This window comes from Schistocerca serialis, chromosome 10 (assembly GCF_023864345.2).
Source record: "Schistocerca serialis cubense isolate TAMUIC-IGC-003099 chromosome 10, iqSchSeri2.2, whole genome shotgun sequence".
Lineage (NCBI taxonomy): Eukaryota > Metazoa > Arthropoda > Insecta > Orthoptera > Acrididae > Schistocerca > Schistocerca serialis.
The window spans coordinates 215,074,878-215,094,732 of NC_064647.1; positions in this window are offsets into that span (position 1 = coordinate 215,074,878).

Genomic DNA, 19,855 nt, shown 5'->3' on the forward strand with positions numbered 1-19,855 from the left:
AACACATGTGATTTCTGTGCTCCCCATGGTAGTGTCATAGACCCTTTGCTGTTCCTTGTCTATATAAACGATTTAGGAGACAAACTGAGCAGCAGTCTTAGATTTGTTACAAATGATGCTGTCCTTTATCGACTAGTGAATTCGTCAGAAGATCAAAACAAATTGCTAAACTATTTACAAAAGGTATATGTATGGTGCAAAAACTGGCAATTCAACCTAAATAAGGAGATCATCCACAGGAGTGTTAAAAGGAATCCGTTACACTTCGGTTACACCACAAATCAGTCAAATCTAAAGGCCGTAAATTCAACTGAATATCCAGTAATTATAATTATGTACAACTTAAATCAGAGGGAACACACAGAAAATTATGTTGGGAATTCTAATCAAAGAGTGCGTTTTATTGGCAGGCCACTTAGAAAATGTAACATATCTACTAAAGACACTGCCTACATAGTTTACGTGCACCGATGTAGAAAAACACATTCCACTCACTACTTCACCATCTTAGAGGTCGATTTTTTCTTACGTTTCTAAAATAGCTCATGTTCTTCCTCAGGTTCAAACTACCCCCACACCCGATTTCATCGAAATGAGTTCGGCGGTTGGTTCGTTGGTTGATTTGGGGGATAGGATCAAACTGCGAAGTCATCGTCCCATTAGATTAGGTAAGTATGGGGAAGGAAGTCCTTTCAAAGGAACCATCCTGGCGTTTGCCTGAAGCAATTTAGGAAAATCATGGAAAACATAAATAAGTATGCGGGGAGGCGGGTTCGAACCGTCGTCCTCCTGAGTGCGAGTCGAGCTGTTTAGTCGTAAAATCGCAACAGACAGAATTACCTTCTCATTAATTATATTACTAAGGATTTTATGCAGTATAGGAAAAGAAAGAACGCTAAAAGCTTAGAAGTTATTATGCGTTTTACTTAAATTATTTTCCGTACAATTATTTAGAAGGTTCGGGATACCAATAGCAAAAAGCGTAAACTATGTGCAAGCTTACACTCAAGATAGGAAACATGAAATAACGTAGATTACTAAATTTCACGACGAATATTCCGATGGGTGAAAACAGAAAAAATAACAAGACAGTTTGTGTGAGCATCACTCTACTGGTTGGTTTTACGCAGCCCGCCACGATTTAGTTCAAATGGCTCTGAGCACTATGGGACTTAACAGCTGAGGTCATCACTCTCCTAGAACTACTTAAACCTAACTGACTTAAGGACGTCACACGTAGCCATGCCCGAGGCAGGAGTCGAACCTGCGACCGTAGCGGCCACAACGGCCAGCTTACAACTTAGTCTCTTGTGCTAACCTCGTATCATAGTAGCATTCCTCCAGTTCCAACCTTCCTCTACAGTTTTTACCCTCCGCACTACAGTTCCAAATAGAACTGTAGAGATTACTCCCTGCACTCCCTCATTTCTTAACACGTGTCCTATCACATACTGTCCCTTCGTCTTGCCAGTGTTTTCCATACATTTCCCTTCCCGTCCACTCTGCGGACCAACTCCTCATTCCTTCTCTTATCGGTTCACATAATTTTCAACATTTTTCTGTAACACAACATCTCAAATACTTTTCCGATTTTCCCAAATCCAATTATTCACTACCATACAGCACTGTGCCCCAGATGTTCATTTTCAGAAATTACTTCCTCGAATTAAGACCGATGTCTATTGCCAGTAGACTTCTCTTGGCCAGGCAGGCCTTCTTTACCTGTGATTGTCTGCTTCTTATGTCCCCCTTCATCGATCAGTCACGTGTTACTTTGCTTCCAGGAATTCCTTAGCTCTGTCCACTTCGTGATAATCAACTTTCAACTTACGCTTCTCGGTATTCTCATTTCTGCTACTCCTCATTAGTTTCGTCTTTCTTCAGTTTACTCTCAATCAGAGGTTGAAAACACCGCTACAGTCGTATGATTATTTTATTTAGAACACGACCAGTTTCGGCCTCTTATAAGCCATCATCAGGTATTACAACTTCGTACAGTGACACTGAGTACCGCGACTCTGTGCTCTGCGCTCGCTGTTAATATACCGCTTCCTGTAATCGTCCACCGCGGCATCGCAGCACGAAGTCATAATACCTGATGATGGGCATATAAGAGCCAAATATCGGTCGTCTTCTAAAACAATTTTTCTTCTCTTTCACTGGTAATAGCACTGTCATCAGCAAAGCTTGCCATTGATATCCTTTTGCCCTGAATTTTAATGAAAATCTTGAATCTCTCTTTTATTTTCGTCTTTGCTTTCTCGACGTGGGTATGGAATAGTAGGGGGAAAGACTACATGCCTGTCTTAAATCCTTTTTAAACCGATCACTTCATTATGGGTTTTCAAATCTTGTTGTTCCGTATTGTTTCTTGTACTTATTGTATATAACCCGTCCTTCCTTACAGCTTACTCCTACTTTAATCAGAATTTAGAACATCCTGTATCATTTCAAATTGTCAAAACTCTTATCTTGATCGTTAAATGATGTAAAAGGGTCTTAATTTTCGTTAACTAGCGATGTCATTATAAGGGTAAAGTCAGACCTGCTTCTCTGGTGCTTGTACATTACCTAAAGCCGGCTGATCGTTATCTAACAGGTCCTCAGTTTTCTTTCCATTCTTGTAAAGTATTCTTTTCAGCTAGTTGGATACGTGACATATTTCTTGCCCTTACTTACATATCTTCGGGATTCCTTATGAGTATCAGGTAGTACGTCACCTGAGCCGTAGATTCTACAAACTAAAATGAATAATCGTTTCGTTTTCACGGTCCCCAATGATTTAGGTGTTCCAGGCACTTGTTGTCTCTGCCTTCTGCGTTATTTGATGGCAAGCTTCCTTAACATTTTTAATTTTTGACAGTAATACATGATTCCCTGTTGTTGTTGTTATGGTCTTTAGTCCTGAGACTGGTTTGATGCAGCTCTCCATGCTACTCTCTCCTGTGCAAGCTTCTTCATCTCCCAGTACCTGCTGCAGCCTACATCCTTCTGATTCTGCTTAGTGTATTCATCTCATGGTCTCCCTCTACGACTTTTACCCTCCACGCTGCCCTCCAGTTCTAAATTGGTGATTCCTTGATGCATAGAACATGTCCTACCAACCGATCCCTTCTTCTAGTCAAGTTGTGCCACAAACTCCACTTCTCCCCAAGTCTATTCAATACCTCCTCATCAGTTATGTGATCTACGCATCTAATCTTCAGCGTTCTTCTGTAGCACCACATTTCGAAAGCTTCTATTCTCTTCTTATCCAAACTATTTATCGCCCACGTTTCACATGGCTACACTCCATACAAATACTTTAAGAAACGACTTCCTGACACTGAAATCAATACTCGATGTTAACAAATTTTTCTTCTTCAGAAGCGCTTTCCTTGCCATTGCCAGTGTATATTTTATATCCTCTCCACTTCGACCATCACCAGTTATTTTGCTTCCCAAATAGCAAAACTCCTTCACTACTTTAAGTGTCTCATTTCCTAATCTAATTCCCTCAGCATCACCTGACTTAATTAGACTACATTCAATTATCCTTGTTTTGCTTTTGTTGTTCATCTTGTACCCTCCTTTCAAGACACTGTCCATTCCGTTGAACTGCTCTTCCAAGTCTTTTGCTGTCTCTGACAGAATTACAATGTCATCGGCGAACCTCAAAGATTTTTTTTCTTCTCCATGAATTTTAATTCCTATTCCGAGCATTTCTTTTGTTTCCTTTACTGCTTCCTCAATATACAGATTGAATAGCATCGGGGAGAGGCTACAACGCTGTCTCACTCCCCTCCCAACCACTGCTTCCCTTTCATGCCCCTCGACTCTTATAACTGCCATCTGATTTCTGTACAAATTGTAAATAGCCTTTCACTCCCTGTATATGACCCGTGCCACCTTCAGAATTTGAAAGAGAGTATTCCAGTCAACATTGTCAAAAGGTTTCTGTAAGTCTACAAATGCTAGAAACGTAGGTTTGCGTTTCCTTAATCTTTCTTCTAAGATAAGTCGTAGGTTCAGTGTTCCAACACTTCTGCTGAATCCAAACTGATCTTCCCCGAGGTCTGTTTCTACCAGTTTTTCCATTCGTCTGTAAAGAATTCACTTTAGTATTTTGCAGCTGTGACTTATTAAACTGATAGTTCGGAAATTTTCACATTTGTCAACACCTGATTTCTTTGGAATAGGAATTATTATATTCTTCTTGAAGTCTGAGGGAATGTCGCCTGTCTCATATATCTTGCTCACCAGATGGTAGAGTTTTGTCAGGACTGGCTCTCCCAAGGCTGTCAGTACTTCTAATGGAATGTTGTCTACTCTTGGGGCCTTGTTTCGACTTAGGTCTTTCAGTGATCTGTCAAACTCTTCACGCAGTACCATATCTCCCATTTCATCTTCATCTACATCTTCTTCCATTTCCATAATATTGTCCTCAAGGACATCGCCCTTGTGTAGACCCTCCATGTACTCCTTCCACTTCTCTGATTTCTCTTCTTTGCTTAGAACTGGGTTTCCATCCGAGCTCCTGATATTCATACAAGTGGCTCTCTTTTCCTGTAGGCAGTATCTATCTTACCACTAGTGAGATAAGCCTCTACATCCTTACATTTGTCCTCTAGCCACCCCTGCTTAGTCATTTTGCATTTCCTGTCGATCTCATTTTTGAGACGTTTGTATTCCTTTTTGCCTGCTTCATTTTCTGCATTCTTGTATTTTCTCCTTTCGTCAATTAAATTCAGTATCTCTCTTTTTACCTATTTGATCCTCTGCAGCCTTCACTATTTCATCCCTCAAAGCTGCCCATTGTTCTTCTACTGTATTTCTGTGCCCCATTTCTGTCAATTGTTCCCTTATGCTCTCCCTTAAACTATGTACAACCTCTGGTTCTTTCAGTTTATCCAAGCCACATCTCCTTAAAATCACACCTTTTTGCAGTTTCTTCAGTTTTAATCTACAGTTCATAACCAATAGATTGTGGTCAGAGTCCACATCTGCCCCTGGAAATGTCTTACAATTTAACACTTGGTTCCTAAATCTCTGTCTTACCATTATATAATCTATCTGAAACCTTCTAGTATCTCCAGGGTTCTTCCATGTATACAACCTTCTTTCATGATTCTTGAACCAAGTGTTAGCTATGATTAAGTTATGCTCTGTGCAACATTCTACCAGGAGGCTTCCTCTTTTATTCCTTAGCCCCAACCCATATTCACCTACTACGTTTCCTTCTCTTCCTCTTCCTACTGTCCAATTCCAGTCACCCATGACTACTAAATTTTCGTCTCCCTTCACTACCTGAATAATCTCTTTTATCTCATCATACATTTCATCAATTTCTTCATCTGCAGAGCTAGTTGGCATATAAACCTGTACTACTGTAATAGTCGTGGGCTTCGTGTCTATCTTGGCCACAGTAATGAGTTCACTATCCTGTTTGTAGTAACTTACCCATACTCCTATTTTTTATTCATTATTAAACCTACTCCTGCATTAACCCTATTTGATTTTGTATTTATAATCCTGTGTTCACCTGACCAAAAGTCTTTTTCCTCCTGCTACCGAACTCAACTAATTCCCACTATTTCCAACTTTAACCTATCCATTTCCCTTTTTAAATTTTCTAACGTACCTGCCCGATTAAGGGATCTGACATTCCACACTCCGATCCGTAAAATGCCTGTTTTCTTTCTCCTGATAACGACATCCTCTTGAGTAGTCCTTGCCCGGAGATCCGAATGGGGGACTATTTTACCTCCGGAATGTTTTACCCAAGAGGTCGCCGTCATCATTTAATCATACACCAAAGCTGGATGCCCTCGGGAAAAATGATTCCCTGTGTCTTCCAAAGCGATTCCCACTTATTCTTTTCGCGCGTAACCAGGTGGTTTGTTCCTCATAATGAAGCCTCCAAGATATACTTTCCACCTGTCCCCCCTCTCTGCCTTTAACAATGGAATTCCTCTTGCAGACTTGATAATAACGCCTAATCTTTCAATTACCGCGAATATTGTTTGATTTTCCCGTACACTAAACCAGTGCTTCCGACGGCCACTCTTTTTTTTTATTTCTTCACGTTTTACTTGTGGCAATTTTGTCGTGGCACACAATACAGGTACAGCAAACGAACTTACTTAGAGGTATCTGAAAATTGCTCAAGGAAATTTAAGATCGATTAGTAGTAACCATCATACCATTTGACCATAATTATTTAGGAAAATCGACGACGAGGTAATTAGGAACAGCAAAAGAGTGAAATCACCGGATGCCCATACTCTATAAGTAATCAGTTAATATCAAGTATGGAAACAAACTTCTGGAGGTATTTGTTAACAGTAAAAGGAACAAACAAAGTTCATATGAACACATGTAACACTTATTTAGCATTCACCCTGTATGTGCCTGCGAAAGTGATGGAACGACAAGAGAGAGAGAGAGAGAGAGAGAGAGAGAGAGAGAGAGAGAGGGAGAGAATGAAGATCCAAGGGAGTTACGGCAGCCTAAAATACAATTATTTTCGATAATGGCTTGAATTTGATGAAAATTTTATCGAACAAAACGTACATGGTACTAATATCACATCATATCAGTATCATTTTCTAATTTGCGACTAGTTGTCACAATGAGCAAATGAATAAACTTAGTAGGATTCTATAAGACATCCATATCAGATGATAAATGAATCATAGCATTTGATATTACTAATGCTAGGCACACTCTATCAATCAGCGAAGTTTTAGATATCGGTTAATTCTAGCCAGGGGCAGTCATTGTCTTTAAAACACTAAATATTCGATAACGGTATGTTTTCTTGATTGGTTTATGCTACTTTCTGTCATTGGATTACATGATTTACATACTTTTGTTTGGAATTATTGTAACTTTTCACTCTAGAAAACAATGTGTACATGGTAAACGGCTTTCTGTAATACGGATCAAATTACTATTTAGTAGAGAATGTCTGTCCCATATGTAGTGACATAGATGCTTTTAAACTTATGTAAAAGTACATCAAAAGCAACAACCTACCATGGCTAATAACGGACTGTGACGTTAAAACTAATCTCTTCTTTAAATATCAATTTTTTTTTGCTACCGAAGTTTGTCATGACGAACAATGAACGTTGTCTGCAGCGTAGGAGACAATAATGGAGTCTCTCTGTTCCAAAAGAATGTATCGATTGAACTGTCAACGATCAAAAAAGATGATAATATTTTTTATAGAGCGTGGACTTTTGCGATACTTCCTGCAATTCCTGTCCACTGGGCACAGGTAAAAGCAAATGACAACTGCTGCTATGTTATTACTAGTTGAGAATGGCATTTTAAACTTATTTTCATTTAGTGAAAATCTTCTATACTTTCTGTACCTCAGCTTTTGGTAAATGTTGTTAAAAGACATCCTGCAGTAATGAGCATTTAAAGGCATTCAATTGCAAGACCGGTATTTAGGCAAAGAACCCAGCATCGTGACATGCGATACAGAGGACAAACAAAAAAATGCATGCATACATATAACATAATAATATTTGTATACATAACATAAGAAACGTAAGGTTCCTTGCGTGTTATGCATCTCCATATCAGACAAGGTGCACGTCAAATACAAAATCTTCACCACGTCAAAATTGATGTTGATCATGAAAACGCAAAGCTCCACGCCTATAATACCCCTCATATTTATGACAGTTCTCAGAATCACTTGAAAATAAGCTAAGATAAAGGCTGAAACCAATAGTGGACTAAATGAAGGTCAACAGACAACTGGAGCCATTTTTTACTAATTGCAGAAACAGTTACGTAATAATCACATGGAAAAAAAACTAATAGTTGAAGCTAATCTTCGAAGAGCCGTTTACCACCTTAGTTTGTCGGCTTGTAAATGTGGCATGTACATCTCCACTAAGAAAATAATGAATATGAGTTTCGAGGAAAAATCATGTTTAAGATTTAGAGTCTTAATAAATAATGTAATGCTGGAACTGTTGACCCACTTTCGGCATCTCGGTTATGAGGCAGGATGAAACTTCGACAATGAAATTTGTTTGAAGATCACAAAATTTAACGCAAAGTCTGAAACAAATAAAAGTGCGTTTCATTTTTCACTCTTGGATAACCTTTATATACGTACTTGTCTTAAAGAAAAAAATCTGTGTCGCTGTTAGATAGCTTTCACCACCCTCTTACCCACCAGACGGGAAATGTGTACCGCAACTGCCTGGGAAGAGTGTTTTTCACGTGAATGCGTGCGATAGTTTTCTAAATGTTTGCGAATAGGGTAAATGGGGCGCTATTCGGGAAATGAGATATGTCCTCCATGATAAAGGGTGCACCTCAGAAGATCGCTTCAGAACAAATCATTAATGAATTACAAGCTGATTCAATGCACAAGAAAAGATCCAAACCGAAACACAGAAACAGAGGGCATCCGGACACCTGTTCAACTACCCATGCCATCCGTTAATAGGCAAGTCGATTTTGTGCCCATCCGGGACAGAGGCAGAAGAAAAAGAAGAAGAAGAAGCTATTGCTATTACAGCGCTATCCGTTAGGATCTTTTGTAGCGGCTACTTTGAAACTTATGAACAAAATTCTTGTGTCTTCACAATAAAATTATCTTCTATCGATCTTTATTTTCATGGCACTTAATTCTGCTATCGATCGATGCTTAGGAGTAATATTTACAGGCACAACCTATCGCTCGTTCTATGTATATGCGTATTATCTGGCCGAGCCTGTATAGGATCTGATAACACCTTTCACAGTAGAGCCACACAAAGATAAATGGGGGAAGATTTTTATAATTAATGGGATATTGTACGTGAAATTCACTGATATTTGACATTTTCTGTTTTCTACTCCATAATGTACTTCGGACTTCCCTGAACATTTTGGTACATAGTGCATTATTTCGAGGCTACGCATATACTGCCACAGTTGAGCAGTCATATCTTGGGAGCTACACAGTCTAGAAGGCTGTGAATTGCTTTGTTTTGTGCCTATTGCTACGTCTCAGAAGTTGGCATTACGAATAAACCAAACAGTCCTTTGTTTCTGATATTAGTTTTCGTTGAAAGTAGTGTAATTATTGGCTAATTTGCGGATAACAGATATGTGAGACCTGCATTTTCTTCTTTCATCGAATATCAACCGATGAAAAGCCATGTCATGCTTTGTGTCCACCTCCATCAAACACTTAGTGTAAATATAGGCAAGCTGAATTTTATGGCACCCTGCAAGAATTTACATAAACATTCTCTTCCTTTGGCAGTAATGGAGGCAATCAAACCTATTTACAGAGGTTTGGCAAATCCTGAGGTAGTAAAGAAGAGTTTACATGGGAAGACCCAGAATGTGAATGAGTCTTTCAACAATGTTGTGTGGTGCCGTGTGCCTAAAATGTATTTGTTGGCCTTATGACTCTACAGTTAGCAGTTTCTGATGCTGTAATAACTTTTAATGGTGGGAACTATGAAAGACTTAAGGTTCTGGAGAAGTTAGGGGTAAGATTTGGACAGAAGGCAGCTAAAGGACTCGAACTGGATGAGCTTCGTGTACGTGAAACAGAGTTAGCTGGTCAACAAATGAGAAGCCAAAGAAAAGGAGGAGGCAAGCAGTGGACTGTAGTGACACTGAAGAAGACACAGACTATGGGCCAGGGCAATTCTAGTGCATAAAAGACGCAGAAATGTAAGTCTGTATAAGAATTTGTAATAAAAAAAATTTAGACCTCCATATCTCTGAACTACATTTTCTTCAATAAATGACCCGATTTTTTTAAAAAAAAGGTAGAGACATGAAATTTTCATAGCATGCCAAGTGTGTGATTCAACACATATGGAACTAGAATAATTAAAATATCCTGAGGTATTTTGTTTTTATGTTCATTTATTTACAAAATCCTGCCAAAAATTAGAGTGTTGGGAAAAAGAAAATATAGCATGCCCCACAATACAATGCTAGTAATAATTCTAGTTCTGTTTATCTAGAAATGTGCATTAAATAATTATGGAAAATTGTAAGTTGGTGTCTTGAAAAGTTTCCAACATAATGGGTCACAAAATTCGATAGTTTAACATTGGGGGAATAGGGCATACAATGTCCTCTTAATAGATAACTACATAATACTTGGTGCAAGAAACGTTAATTAATTGTTACTTACCAGGCATCAGAGGAGTTTACGAATCCGCAACGAAAGTTCAGAGACGACAGATGGTATGTTGGCACTTACCTGAAATAAAGCAAAGTGACAATATGTGTCAAACACGAAGAGACAACAACAACAAGAAAAAACACGTTACTAGAACACCTCTTTAGCGGTCTCTGAAGACTGCAAAATAATTTTCGCTGCTTTTAATTCAAACAGTATGTTATGGGCTCATGCTTCCTTACAAGTTCAAAAAACTGCTCTGAACACTATGGGACTTAACATCTGACGTCATCAGTACCCTAGAACTTAGAACTACTTAAACCTATCTAATCTAAGGACGTCACACACATTCATGCTCGAGGCACGATTCGAACCTGCGACCGTAGCGGTCGCGCCGTTCCAGACTGTAGCGGCTAGAATCAGTCCGCCACCCATGACGGCATCGTTACAAGTAATGTGTGCTCCATTACCATTTTACATCGCTCTGAATAGGAGTCGTCGTGACTTGTTTGTGGAGAGTTCAGTACGGTCGGGAATGTCTGCTCAACATAACAGATGCAGGAAAAATCAAAGCGGTCGGTGCAACTTTACCATAGGCATTGTATCGACAATATCGACTGCAAGTTGTCGTCCGTTGTCGTGTACTGTAATGAAGCAGCTCGTGAATCGGATATTTCCGTTCTAGTTTGTACGTTCAGTGGTCGGTATGTAAAAACCGTGTGTGAGAAAGTACACATCACGTTACTGGTGTTGATATTAATGCTCATAAAATTACATAATATTCCCTTAATATTCTCGCATGTTGTTAAGCGAAATTAACGTTTGTGCCTCTTAGTAATTAAATCTGTTTGCGACCACTTACACGTCTAAAGATAATATCTTGAGAAACAAATTTCACCTCTTATAATATTTTGTTTATTACGACAATGGTGGCGACGTGTGAAAAAAATTAAAAAATTTACATGAAATACATAATTTGCTTAATGTGCTTTAATACTAAGGTTTTTTTTTAAATATCGTTTTTACGGAATTTACATTTCAGCGAAAAACTCAGACGACAGAGTAAAAGCAATGCATTTTGAAAATTGTTAAAACGGTTGAGCTGAAATAAATGTACGTATTACGTAAATTGGGTCTCATAATGAAATATAGAAACACGTCCACTTCACGGAAATGCTAGTACTAACATCATGTTTGGAACTTTGTAGCACTAAAACCACATTTAAAATGTGAAAAGTCGTATTCAAAAATAAACAACATTAATCTGTATTGTTGTTTTTAAAGGTGTCAACGACAACCATCCTAATCGAATCATTTGGTTTGTTGGGAATAGAGATGATACGATTTCTTTATATAAAGTGTAATCATTATTCAGAAGTGGAGATAGTACCGTAAATTTACGGACATCTGTTTCATATTTAATTCACGTCTGAACAATCATCGATGTGTCTCATAAATACATATGTAAAAAAGTCCTGACTTTGGAAACGAAAGTCACGTCTGGCACAGAAAAACTGAGTTGATATTTTCCTGTCAAGTGTGTTAAGTGGTAGACGTGTTCTGTAAATTCATGTGTGTCAGAGAATTGCGCCCATGTTTCAACTTTAATCTGTATGACACGTAAGTGCATCAGAATCGTCTTAATTCACTTGGAGACATTTCTCTAAATTCTTCACGTAAAATCTCTGCAGAACTGCTATTGAGAACATAACTTCCCAGTCTATTATGCCCCCTATTTTTCCTCGGCATAAATGAATTTTTAGTGCGGGACTCACGTCTTAAATGATGCCACACGCGAACTGTACCGAGATTTCGCAAGGGAGGTCATAGTATTTCCTTCGTATTGTGTCTAGTAGGTAACGCATATTACTGCCTGTCTATCAAATCATTATGTGTGAGACAATCGTTAAAATTTTCTCTCATTACAATGTAGTTAGAATTCATAAATGATTCAAATGGCTCTGAGCACTATGGGACTTAGCATCTGAGGTCATCAGTCCCCTAGAACTTAGAACTACTTAAACCTAACTAACCTAAGGACATCACACACATCCATGCCTGAGGGAGGATTTGAATCTGCGACCGTAGCGGTGGTACGGTTCCAGACTGTAGCGCCTAGAACCGCTCTGCCACACCAGCCGGCTTGTTGTAAATAGTCAGCACTAGTTTTAGTATTTTGTTCGTGAAGTATAGTTCACATCAATTGTTCGTAAGACCATCAGTTTCATAAAAGTTTTTTAAAGTGGATAACAACATCATCATCAGATTGGTCATGCGACCTCTTTGTGTTGGCGTGAAACATGAGATTCCTGAATCGTCTTCCATTTCTGCCCATCTTCAGCTTCTCGTCGGCAATTCATTCTAGGTGTGTTTCTTAAATCTCTGTCGCATCTGTTCGATGGTCTTCCTACTGTTCTTTTCTGATAGCCTCCAATATGACAGACGTACTTGTTTTGACCATCTTCCATATTTTCTTTGAGCGACATGACGCATTTCTGAGATCTGGGAAACACAAGCATCCGATTCACCTAGGCATAAGATATCAGTGTCTTGACATTACAGATTACTATAAAAACTATCAATCTATCCATTATTCCTTTCTCATTATTGCCTCGGCCTAGATCTGTGTATAGCAGATATTAGCTGACTCTTCCCAGGTATAAGTTTTCGCTTGGCCATTCTTAAACTAGTTTTTTTTTTTTTTCAAGAATATCTTTTAGCGTAGCTTCTTCATACTTGCCGTGCGGTTCTAGGCGCTTCAGTCTGGAACCGCGTGACCACTACGGTCGCAGGCTCGAATCCTGCCTCGGGCATGTATGTATGTGGTGTCCTTAGGTTAGTTAGGTATAAGTAGTTCTAAGTTCTAGGGGACTGATGACCACAGATGTTAAGTCCCATAGTGCTCAGAGCCATTTGAACCGTTTCTTCATACTTCTTGATGTCTTCTTTCATGGTCTTTCTCTGAGCCTTCCACAGTTCTGTATGTTCTATCTTATCTTTGTCTGTTTATATTGTGTCTTCTCATTTGAATCAAACTTACCGCTTTATTTGTCAGATTCCTTCACTGGTCCTAAGGTTTGCACAAACCTGTTTCTTCAGCTGCTCTGATTAGCACCTTGCTTACTTCCTCTGCTTCACAGTATTTTAATTTTTTCCTAATTCTTTCTTGAAATTCTTCTCTCCGTTCTTCGAGATTCTTCAAATTTTAGATTCTTCTTTTTCTTTTCATTAGTCTTACACACTTTCCATTCAGTTCAAATCTAGCTCTTATTAACCGGTGATCACTGTATTGAATCTGTTCAGCCCAGGGACATCTCTAACGTTTTCAGGACTGTTAGAAGGGATGGAGTGGGTAACATATCATCAGATACTTAATGGCTGTGACGATGTGCAGTGATTTCTCGTCCATCGTGTAAATACAAAGCAACGTATATTTCCCTACTTTTTTTGCGCAGTTTGGTACATTTCAATTAAACTTCGAAAGACTGTCTGCTTCTTGAGTGGAACAACAGTATTTAGTTACAGTATAACGTTTTGTGGTGCTGCTTCTATGCAAATCATCAATATCTCTCAGGGACGCATCATTAAACGCAAAGCGGATAGGGGTTGGGGAGAGGCGGTATACTTACTCGTGGTTGTTTTACCTCCAGCATTTATGGTTCCAATTTCAGCCTCCCTTTAGCTCTGTGCAGCCGGCGCCGGCGCTGTGTATAAAGGATTCAGTTCGGCCGCTTTGATGGCGAGACTGCGAGAGAAGGTAACGGGAGATGCGCCTCGCAGGCAGAGTTTCAGCCTGTGAACACGAGAGCGGCCCGCCAGGGGGCAAAGAACCCCCCACTGGAGCCGCGATAAATAGTGGGCGCCGCTAATAGCTATTTTAGGCTAGACTAGGCTAGGTTAGGCGACACTCGATGGACGCCACGTGCCATCGGCATGGCGTAATCGATAGGTACTGCTGGTTTACAGGTCATATTAATTTCTATAACTGAGTAATCGCAAACAAACAGGTACTACTTGTTTTCTGATGAATTTATTCCAAATGACATGTTTCAGGCACGACCCATCATCATATTTCCTGGGATAAACAATATACAAATAACTAGCTACACATCAAAAATCATATGCTAACAACAAAGCGCAAAATCCAACTATAAAAAACTGAACGTTGAAATGTACACTCCCTTCCCTATGTACTATTCTGATCAGTGAATCAAGACCAGACAAAATTTTTCTGTAAGTGTGATAAATTATGTTTCAGTAAAAATAAATATTTTAATATGTCGAAAGGTACAATCTGGTGCCCATGTACTATAGAAGTGTTTCTTTTATTGTGCTTTACATCTATTTTTGTTGTTGTTTTACACTATTTTAACGGGTAGCCGCAATAATAAACCACAGGATGGGACAAATGCCTTAAGATTTTATGTTTGACGAATAGTCAAGAAGTGTAACTGCTAATCTAAAGAAATCCTTTTATAATGTTAAACAAGTCATGTCTGTCAATTTCAAAACATTTTTTTCTACAATTTTGTAATGTACTTTCTTGGTCCTTGTACTGCCGCGACGTGTGTTGTAATGTGCCTATATGCAGACACACAACATGTACTTTTAGTTATTATTGGTTAATGTTTTATTTTTTACTAAAGAAAGCGGCATTTACATAACCAAAAAGCCTTAAGATTGTGCCATCTTGCACCGTGTGGTTTATTTAACAAGTGCTAGTGCACTGAAGTACCAGTTTCATGTAGTCTTCCTCACGACTAACATTCCTGTTTTCCATATTTAAATTGGATGTCACGCCTTTTGGCTCGAGAACGTATAAGTAACTAACATGCTGTCAGAGTTAGTTTCGCTACGAAATGGTATGTATTGAGTCTGACACATAGTTCGATTTTGCACTATCTTGCTAACATATCATTTGGTGGTTAAAACACACACATACACTATATATATATATATATATATATATATATATATATATATATATATATATATATATATGTGTGTGTGTGTGTGTGTGTGTGTGTGTGTGTGTGTGTGTTATTTTGTTTACATCAAGAAATCTCATGGTGAGTAGAGCCCGAAACATGTCATTTGGGATAAATACACAAAACAGAACTGCTACCTGTTTCTTGACGACTACCCAGATTTTCTAAAATCCAATCTATTGTATTAATGATAATGGTCGCATACCTCTTCCGACAGTTTCAGGCCAACATACGTAAATTAATTTCTTTTGCAGTGGTATGACATCCGTTTGTGTTACGATCATTATATTTTACGGATGAAAGCCATTGTCAATGGAATCTGGCACTGTGTAGAGACCCAATTTCAAAAATGGATTTTTATTCGCTGCTAGTTTGCAATCTCGGCATTGTAGGGTTATTCATTTTGCCAATTTTCCATCAGAAACGAAAACAAAATATGAACTGCGTTTTTAGTGTAATACCGAAAATGATTCATTTCCATGTATTCGGGAAAACAGCTCTGAAACTATCAACCAATTGTACAAATAAGTGTGCACGACCTACAACAGTCTAACTATGGTATCCGGCAGTTTTCAAGCAGCTCAGTGTTTATGGCGTCATATCTCCTTATCTACGTGTCATACAGTGTTATAATTTTGTAAGTAGACTCTGCGCCATATGTGGATACTATCTGCAAAATGCGTTAGGAATAGCGTTAGTAGCAAAGAAATGACAAATTAAAACGTCATGCAGAACGTAGCAGTTAGTCACCCATCTCGCCGTGTTTATGACATGTCTCCTGAACCATGTGTGGTACCATGATATAATTTTGTAGCTGGATTCGGCAGCATTTGTGGATTCTGTCTGCGATATTTATTGCGAACAGAATTAGCAATACAGAATGAAGAAATTCAAACGTCAAGTAAGATGAAGCAGTTTCTCATGCATCTCATTGTTTATGGCAACCAGCACACACACACACACACACACACACACACACACACACACACACAGACACACACACACACACACACACACACACACACATAAATCAATTTTTATCACCAATTTTTATGTCCATTAACTTCATGAAATGTGGGTCTGCAGACTTTATAATTCTTTCAATTACATCATCTTCCTCTTGTGGCTCAAACGGATTTCCTGGTGCTGTTGCGATTTTGGCCTTTATGTGGTTACTAAGCATAACATTGTACGACGTAACGGGACCTGATTTTAAGTGACCCTGTCGAACGCTAGGCGGCTATTTGATTACCTTATTTTGTAGCAAGGTACTGACCCCGTGATCTGAGAAGAATAGGAGCGAGCTACAGGGAACGTCGGTTAATATACTCTGATGTGAATTATATGAAATACACGTATTTAAAATGCAAATATAAAATGATAAATACCTATTTTTATTTTGGATTTGAAATAAATTTTTGTCAAATAGAAATTTATATTTTATTTAAAATACTTAAAATATAGACTTTTCGTATATGTAAAATGCAAAATACTTCTCTTGAAATTTTTTGGTACTTCATAGTTTTCATTTATTTTAAGAGCCATATGTTTAAACAAATGTATCTCCACGACAGATAGAGATGGTGCAATAAGCGCGAAAGTTATATTTGTCAAGTGAATATGACCATGATCCCAATTATTAGAAACGGCATGAAGACTTGCTGATACATTATATGTTTATCATCAGTGTTTGTTTAATGTAAAACGTACCGAAATGATCTGGTTAAATCAAAGAGATTTAATTAAATGAAGGCGGCAGCGAGGTCACAGAGTTTAAATGTAACTTCAAGACATATGCATAAGGCCCGATCTCAAAGAAACTGATAAAAAACTTTCTTATGCACCTATGTTCAAATGTCAAGCACTTTGGAATCTGTGTTCCAGATCTCCTAAGGCTTGTGAAACCTGTTTAGAATCAGTTGGAAAATATTTAATTAACTATGTCCATTACGTGGAATTCATACTACAATTCTATTGAAGATGTACTCACGGTCAAGGATACTCTAAATAAAACTTAAAGAAAATTCAGATTTGAGGCTTCAAAAATTTGGAATATAATTCCTTCATGAGTACATATTTCAAAACCTACTGCTGACTGTATCACAGGTGGACAGAGGTATCTCCTGTGGATGTATTCTGCCAGAGCTTATGAAAATGCAAAGAATACTAAGCAGCATCGCAAATATATATGCGTACATACTGTGACGTTTTGATAGAAATTATTAAGGAAAGTGTTAATGCGCATTATGAGGGATTCTACAAATAGGAACTAAGCAAAGGCTGGTATATTAGAATCCATATCTTAATTTTTTTCCGAATTGAAACGCATACCAAAAGCTAGCCACAGAATACGATGGATCATATTACACGTTTGTTGAGCACTCTGATTCTTCTGTAGTCAGTGATAGTGCCAACGGTACAACGTATGTCGAGATCTTACAATACTGGTATTTAAAAGACAATGAAAATAGTTTAGATTCCTGGAACAGATAGCCAAAAATAAAAAAAATTTCTTTGAATATAATAGTTGTTTACAAGTTCTGCTCCTGTTGAATGACTGTTTCCCTTTCGTGGAATAATAAAGAGGGCACACAGGAACAACATGAAAGATAAAGTACTTCAACACTTACTTGTGTAAAAATCAATGAAATAAATTGAATGTACAAAGATCAGTAACTAGACATGTTTTATTTGAATGAGGCGTTTTGGAAATACGTATTTCGCATTTCGTATTTAAATTCTTTTGTGCTGGATACGATGATGATGACGATTAGTGTTTTAGGGCGCACAACAAAGAGGTTATCAGCGCCCGTTGTGCTGGATAAACTGACAGAACCAGACGTTGTAGAGCATTAGGGAACGACTCACAAGAACGGGGGAAAGAAATACAGTAGAAGAAGAATAGGTAGCTTTGATAGATATAATAGTGAAGACAGCAGAGGATAAAGTCCGTAAAAAGACAAGGGGTGGTATAAATCCTTGGATAACAGAAATGAAGCAGGCAAAAAGGAATACATACGTCTCATAAATGAGATCGACAGGAACTACAAAATGGCTCAGCAGAGATGGCTAGAGGACAAATATAAGGATGTAGAGACGTATGTTCCTAGGGGTAAGATAGTTACGGCCTACAAGAAACTTAAAGAGACGTTTGGATCAAGAGAACAAACTGTACGAATATCAAGAGCTCACATGGAGAACAAGTTCTGAGTAAACAAAGGAAGGCAGAAAGGTCGACGAAGTATATGGAGGGTCTATGCAAGGCCGATGTACTTGAGGGCAATATTAAGGAAATGCAAGAGGACATAGATGAAGATGATATGGGAGATACGATACGGCGAGAAGAGATTGACAGAGCTTTGAAAGATCTAAATCCAAATAAGGCCCCGGGAGTAGACAACATTCCATTTGAACAGCTTATACCCTTGGGAAAGCCAGCTATGGCAAAACTGTACCATCTGGTTTGGCTCTGAGCACTATGGGACTTAACAGCTGAGGTCATCAGTGCCCTAGAACTTAGAACTACTTAAACCTAACTAACATGAGGCCAACACACACATCCATGCCCGAGGCAGGATTCGAACCTGCGGCCATAGCGGTCGCGCGGTTCCAGACCGAAGCGCCTAGAACCGCTCGGCTGTACCATCTGCTGAGCAAGATATATGTGACAGGCGAAATACCCTCGGACTTCAAGAAGAATATATAAATCCAATCCCAAATAAATAAAGTGTGGACAGGTGTGAAAATTACCGAACTATCAGTTTAATATGTCACGGCTGAAATATTAACACGAATTCTTTACAAACGAATAGAAAAATTGGTAGAACCCGACCTCGGGTAAGATCATTTGGATTCCGTAGAAATGTTGGAACACTTGAGGCAATACTGACCCTACGACTTACCTTAGAACATAGATTAGGGAAAGTCAAACCTACGTTTCTAATACTTTAAGCCTTAGGGAAAACTTATCGCAATATTGGTTGGAATATTCTCTTACAAATTCTGAGGGTGACAGCGGTCAAATATAGGGAGCGAAAGGCTATTTACAATTTGTACAGACACCTGATGGCAGTTATAAGAGTCGAGGAGCATGAAAGACAAGCAGTGGTTGTGAAGAGACTGAGACTAGGTTGTAGCCTATCCACGAAGTTATTCAATCTCTGTACTGAGCAAGCAGTAAAGGAAACAAAAGAAAAATTGGGAGTAGGAATTAAAATCCATGGAGAAGAAGTAGAAGAAATAAAAGCTTTGAGGTTTGTCGATGACACTGTAATTCTGTCAGAGACAGCAAAGAACTTAGAAGAGCAGTTGAACGGAATGGATAGTGTCTTGACGGGAGGATATAAGACGAACCTCAATAAGAGGAAAACGAGGATAATGGAATGTAGTCGAATTAAATCAGGTGATGCTGTGGGAATTAGATTAGGAAATTAGACACTTAAGGTAGTAGATGAGTTTTGCTATTTGGGGAGAAAAATGACTGATGATGGTCGGAATAGAGAGGATATAGAATGTATACTGGCAATGGCAGGAAAAGCGTTTCTGAAGAAGAGAAATTTGTTAACCTCGAACATAGATTTAACTGTCAGGAAGTAGTTTCTGAAAGTATTTGTACGGAGTGTAGCCATGTATGGAAGTGAAACATGGACGATAAATAGTTTAGACAACAAGAGAATAGAAGCTTTCGAAATGAGGTGGTACAGAATAATGCTGAAGATTAGATGGGTAG